This window comes from Chanodichthys erythropterus, chromosome 15 (assembly GCF_024489055.1).
Source record: "Chanodichthys erythropterus isolate Z2021 chromosome 15, ASM2448905v1, whole genome shotgun sequence".
In the NCBI taxonomy this organism is placed as follows: Eukaryota; Metazoa; Chordata; class Actinopteri; order Cypriniformes; family Xenocyprididae; genus Chanodichthys; species Chanodichthys erythropterus.
The window spans coordinates 40,745,238-40,751,456 of record NC_090235.1 but is presented as its reverse complement, the minus strand read 5'-3'; positions in this window follow the sequence as shown (position 1 = coordinate 40,751,456).

Below are 6,219 nucleotides of genomic sequence, written 5' to 3'. Positions count from 1 at the left end.
TTAGGTTCTATAACATCTTATCACAACAGATCCATTTTGTAGCCCATGATGTCATTGTCCAGCCTCAGTGGTGATTTGGAATTCCTTGAGCTGATTTCACCTACATGAAAATTTTAGACAGGATACAGATAGAAATAGAAAACATAATAGAAAATAGAAAACATTGCTTTGCAATAGTTCAACATGTCATGTTCACACACAATTCTGTTGATGCCACTCGTTGTTTAGCCCCTTCAATTCCCAAAAATGGGTTCTTCCAACCTAATTTAGAATTTTCAGGCTTATTTTCAGCCATCCATTCGTTAGTTACCATCCCCCTTTTTGATACATTGTTCATCATTAATTGATCATAGTGGTTGGTGACATGCTTCTCTAAACAACATTTGCCATCAACACTAAACTAAAATCCATCTTTAATTCTACAACCAGACTTCCTCCAGCTTTCTCTGTCTCTGAGCATGCTCTGTAAAGAGTTAGAAAAATCAAGGTTATTTTCAGATGACAGATTACACACAATCTCCTGTGTCTGCTCCAGCACTTCCTAAAGAAACAGAAACTTCTTTATCAGTTTGGGCACAACCAGAAATTCAAACCACAGCACCCCAAAGATCGTCCACCACCCCAAACCAACAATGAGCACCTGTATAGACAATCGCAATTCTTCCCACCTTGACTTCTCCCTTGTTTTCCGTCACAAAAGCTCCCAACTTCTCACTGCAACTCACATCGTCACTCTTCTCTTGAGACTCCAGTCTGCAGTCTCAACACACTTCTCTGACAAACAGGACCACCCCATTCTTATGTTTAGCTCAAAATTTAGCAGGTACCTCAGCCAATGCCGGGTGTACTTCTGAAGCGCACTCATTTACTGTGCAATGATTTTCTTTACTCTGTTTCTCAATTGATATTACAATTCTTTCAGTCAGTCTACCCCCTCCAAGTGAGGGTCAAAACTCATCTGCTTATGCCAAATAGAGGACAGCAGCTCCGAAACCAACACTTCACATTCCATGGTCACAACTTATCCTTCGCTATTCCGGCCTGTTGTTTTGTCTCTGAAGACAGAGCCATCTACAAACAACACGTCCTCACAGTTATCAAATGGTTTATCTAGCAGGTCAAGTCATGGTGTACAGACTTGATCAAGGATAGTCAAACAACAATGATCTTTCTTCTCATCATCCTTCGTTCTATGAAGGTTACTGGGCTCTCTGGATAATCTTGTTTACTGCCAGTGTGTCACTGTTTCTCTGCCGTCAAGTCTACATTTTTACATTTAGCATTGTGATCACACATAGCTGACAGTGTTTAAATTCAGACCCCAAGTTGAATTTAGACAAGGGGTTTTAACCCATGGATGGCAATCTTCAATTTTACAATTCCAATTTTCCATAAATACTTAAACTTACTGATCCAGAGAGTAATTCAAATATATCAATATCATAAATGACAAAAGTGGTCATAATTACCATTAGTAGACAGAGCTGGATAAAAAATCCACTTAAAGCTCGTCCCATGTTCTGTATCGTCTTTTCATCAGATTCAACACAAATATCTGCTTCTCCAAATTTCTCGTTTCACTTAACCCATCTGTAACGATAAAACACTCATTCACATTACTAACATATACTCTCTCTCTATGGATTTTCCCCAACTTAACGCATACAACACATAAAGTCCAGTCACTCTCACACTCACTCATATTAGACACACATGACTATAAACTGCTCACTTTCAAAGTTGCTTTTGGTGTTAATTCTAAAAGCATATCTTTAAACTTCCCTTTTTTTCTGTAAATCTTTACTTAGTTTCTTACATTTATCTTTTATTCAGTCTCAAAACATCTCTGTTCATTTTAATTCTTTTTCACAAAAGTCAACTGGGTTGTTTTGGTTCTAATCTCATTGCTTTGTTTTGTTTAACTTTAGCAGACTGATAACAGACAGACAGAGTATCCTTGCCTCAACCCCAGCCATCTCTCTCTCTCTCTTCACAAATAATCACTTCAGCAGCCTCTCAAGACTGTAACTTAGACTGAATTTAACATCAAATTACTATACATAACCCTTGGTCAAATGCAAATGTTTTAACTTTCAAATAAACAGAACATTACCAGTAGCCATTTTTGAGGGTATCTTTAGTTTAAATGCTGAATGCACTTAACTTTCTCTTGAATCTGCAAAATCAGTCTTCATCTCTAACACCAACCACCATTGCCTTGGAATTATCCTTTGCCATGTCTAATGACCTGCAGGAGTAAAAACTATGATAGAGACACATTAGTTCAAAAATCACACAGCCTCATGAATTCAGGGATTCATCATCCTGCTGAATCTAAACTTCTATACAGTTCTTGCCAACAGGGCAACCAACATCCTGTTACTAAATTTTACTCTGGTCTCCCCAGAAATTACGGCCAATCACCTCATGTTCTCAGTCGGCTCTTGAAAGCTCATTCCCATCAGCTCTATATCAATACTCTTTTTCCTCAGGGTCTTGTCCCCTGGCATAGTTGCTTGTCACAATGAAAAACAAGCCCTCTCAGGAACGCGGTTTCTGGTGAGTGGTATAGAGGAGCATTTTTGGGTCAGACTGCTGTTCTTCTCACAGGTCATTCCCCCTTCATGATGCTGCTGGCCTCACAGACATCCTGCTCAACTCTCATACCCATCTCACATAAACACCTCCCATCAGGGTAAGTGCCCAGTGGCGGCGGCAACCCCCTGCCTTAGGTTGTCCTCTGTCTGGCCAAAGAGGATCTTACCCGTCTTTGAGAAATCACCTCGTGCACACTGGTTTTCTGGAGCTTAGGGAAGTTGCATTCAAGAGCCACCAGAGCCATTGGACTGCCTAATAGCGTTGAAACATGGAGACAGGTTAATAACAGCAGTATTTAATCACTAAAATCATTAGACTGTGCATTCTCTCAGCAGCAACATATCGGTGCTGAGACTGTTCTCAGTGAATCTAACTCTCACTGTCCATTCAGTGTAATGTTCTGCCACATCTGTACCCGGAGCCATCGGCCCTGCACATGGTGGTGACAAAGATCAGACAAAAAAAGTTACTGGTCATAGAAGAAATTCATCAAAATATTCACTTCTGACCTTCAAGGTCTATATTTCTAATTTAAAGACCACTTTAGACTCATTGAGTTTTCCTTTGACAAATTTAACAGTTAATTTCCCTCTTCATGGCAATCATTTCTTTTCACATCTCTGTGTCCATGATTTTCAACTGAAACACTGTGCTTCACTATAAATAGCTTATCTCTTATGACACAAGCTCAGATAGCAGCTTTTAGCTGACTTTGAATGAGAGAGACTGAGGATTTCAGGACTGGTACCTTTTATAACTTTTGACATCAAACTTTATCTGCTGTCTTTTGACTCTGGCCTAGCTTAAGACTTTGCCAGAAATGACATTAATTTCCAAATAAACTACTGTTTATATTTGTCTTTTACTCACACATCACGGAAATTAGAGGTTACAAATTTCCAGTCAGGTTGAGTCTTTGTTACAACTGGCAGTCTCATTTTTCCTGCCATCTCAACTTTTGACAATCAGAAACCAAACATTTAGTCATTTTACATTGTGATAGCGATGCGCTCATCACATAAAAACATACTTGAGACTGTTCAACCTTTTTTCCCCAAAGTGAAACATTCTTTAAGAATTTTTCATTTTCACTTTCATAAAATTAATTTTCTCCTGCTATATTTCCCTTCATCATAGCCACTTATATCACTATCAAATAGTTAGTTTGCAGATGCAAAACATATTATCAATATGGTTTCTACTGTTTTGCAGAACCACAATATTATTTTAATCATATTTCTACTGGACTGACAGCCTTATAGCTGCTTTCTCCTTCAATCATTCTTATATAAATTGTCGTTCTGTAGACATCTAATGTCATGCATCCATTTAATGGATGAATAAACAAAACTTTTTTGTAAGTTACGTTCATTAACCTTCTTTCCCTTCTGTCTGCTTCCTCTAGCCTACAATCTATTGTCTGCTTACATTTCACACACACATTGCTCTCACACAAACACAACATCCCCAAATCGCAGTTCTCTCCAACTCATTCCCTTACGACCTTAAGTCTTATGACCACTTATGAATACTTAACTAACTTTCCCTTCATTTTTATTGTGTTTTATATTTTTCTGTTTTTCTTCAGGTTTTTTCTTTATCCTGCACTGCCTCCTCTACCGGTTGCACTAACTGTTTCTGCAGAGCTCTCCGCTCTCTCTTTTCTGCTTCCTGCAACCAGCAGTTCACTGTCTGAGCGCAGTTTACACACACGTTTTCTTTTCCAGCCGCCCGCTTTCACCTGATTTCCTGCCTCTACTTCAGATTTTATCATTGTGAGCCGAGTTAAACTTAATGCCCCTTCTGCTGGGAAATCGTGATACTTAATTAATTTATCAATATCCCCTAGACACACACTTTTTTGCAAGCTTGCTCTGCGATTCCCCATTTTGGTTCTCCTTTTCTGACTCCCCTGGATTTCCCTTCAGCGCGCACCTAATAATCTGGTGGACGTCTCCGCCAGATCCAATTTTTATCCCAAAATTGGACGGGTTGAGCCTCTCTGCTCAGATCACTATATACTCGAGCGCTCAGACTGTCACACTTTCACAAATTTATAAACTACAGCAACCCCGTCTAGTTGGGCTCAATCCCAAAATTTGTTTCAGTGTGATCCAACCTAGATCGCCGATCGAAAACCTTCCACCTTGGAAGGTGCTCTCAATACCCAAACATGGTCAGTTCTAGGAACCTCTTGATCGCACTGCTTCTTTTTTATGATGTTAAAAAAAATCCCAAAATTTCTCCCTGGAAATTTTATACAGCAGCCGACCTCAATTCCCAAAACCCTCCGGACCAGACGTGGTCAGTTTTAGGAACCTCTTGCTCGCACTGCTTCTTTTTTATGATGTTAAAAAAAGATCCCAAAATTTCTCCCTGGAAATTTTCCACAGCAGCCGACCTCAATTCCCAAAACCCTCCGGACCACGACCACAGAGTCAGTCAGAGTCGCCACAATGGTTTGTCCTGTTTCCTAATTATAATTTTCAAATCATAATTATATAATATTCCCCTTTATCACTTTTTCTATTCAAAAACCTATTTTACCAACATAAACTCATATTTAAATCACTTAAATCACAATTTTTTCTATTTTTTCCTGTTTCCTAATGTTCCAAACTTTACCAAATCACACCTTACACTTAATTCCCCATAAAATTTAAATTTATCTCTTACCAGAGAGTCGTGTAGCCACCCGGGTTCGTTTTCTGATTCCAGTGGTGTACCCCTCTGGACCCTGGCGGTCGGCCCCTCATCCCTTAATCTATTCGGGTAGGGCTGAGACTACTATTAAGTTCAGGATGATCAGTCACCGTCCACTCTCGGGTCCAAAAGGCACATCCAAGGAATCCCACTTCCTGACACCAATTGTTGTGGCAAAAATCAACTCCGACTCTACTGCATAAGAGACAAACACGTCCAATTGTCTTTAAAGCTTTTATTTCTTGCAAGAAAGGTCAGACAGGTCATACAGAAACACAAGTAGCTGCAGAGTGTAAGACCAAGAACGAAAGCTTCCCCTCACTTTTATATCTCTAACCTCCAAGGCCGAAGCCTCTGTCCTTTTACCATATTTGGAACATCCCTTAGTGGCTGTAACTTTCCACACATTGTTAACACAGATATGTTTTTAACATACATGTTGCATTTCCCCATACCATATCTTGCTCTTTCTATTTCCAACATCTATGTTAACACTATGTTAAACATTACCACTTAAGCCAACATCATATCATGTTCCATGAGCATCATATTTCACAAGAATACAGGTAAAAAGCATATGAAAATTTAAAATTTCCACAACACTTATTACGCTGTGCATACAAGAAATTAATATAACATATGTGCTGTTGCATTGCAACATGTACGTTTATGCACTTATTATGTACAAGAACTAACTTATTCCTCATGCATTGAAGTGATAACACATAACAACTGGTTGCAATGAATGAACTCTCATCCGTTATGCTTTAAAGAGATAACACACAATGTGCAGTGCTTTGCATTAACTTAATCCGTTGTGCAGTGCAGAGATAACACATAACATGTGCAGGGCATTGCAGCAATTTAATCCGTTATGTAGTGAAGGGATAGCACATGGCAGGTCTTTGTAGCAAAATC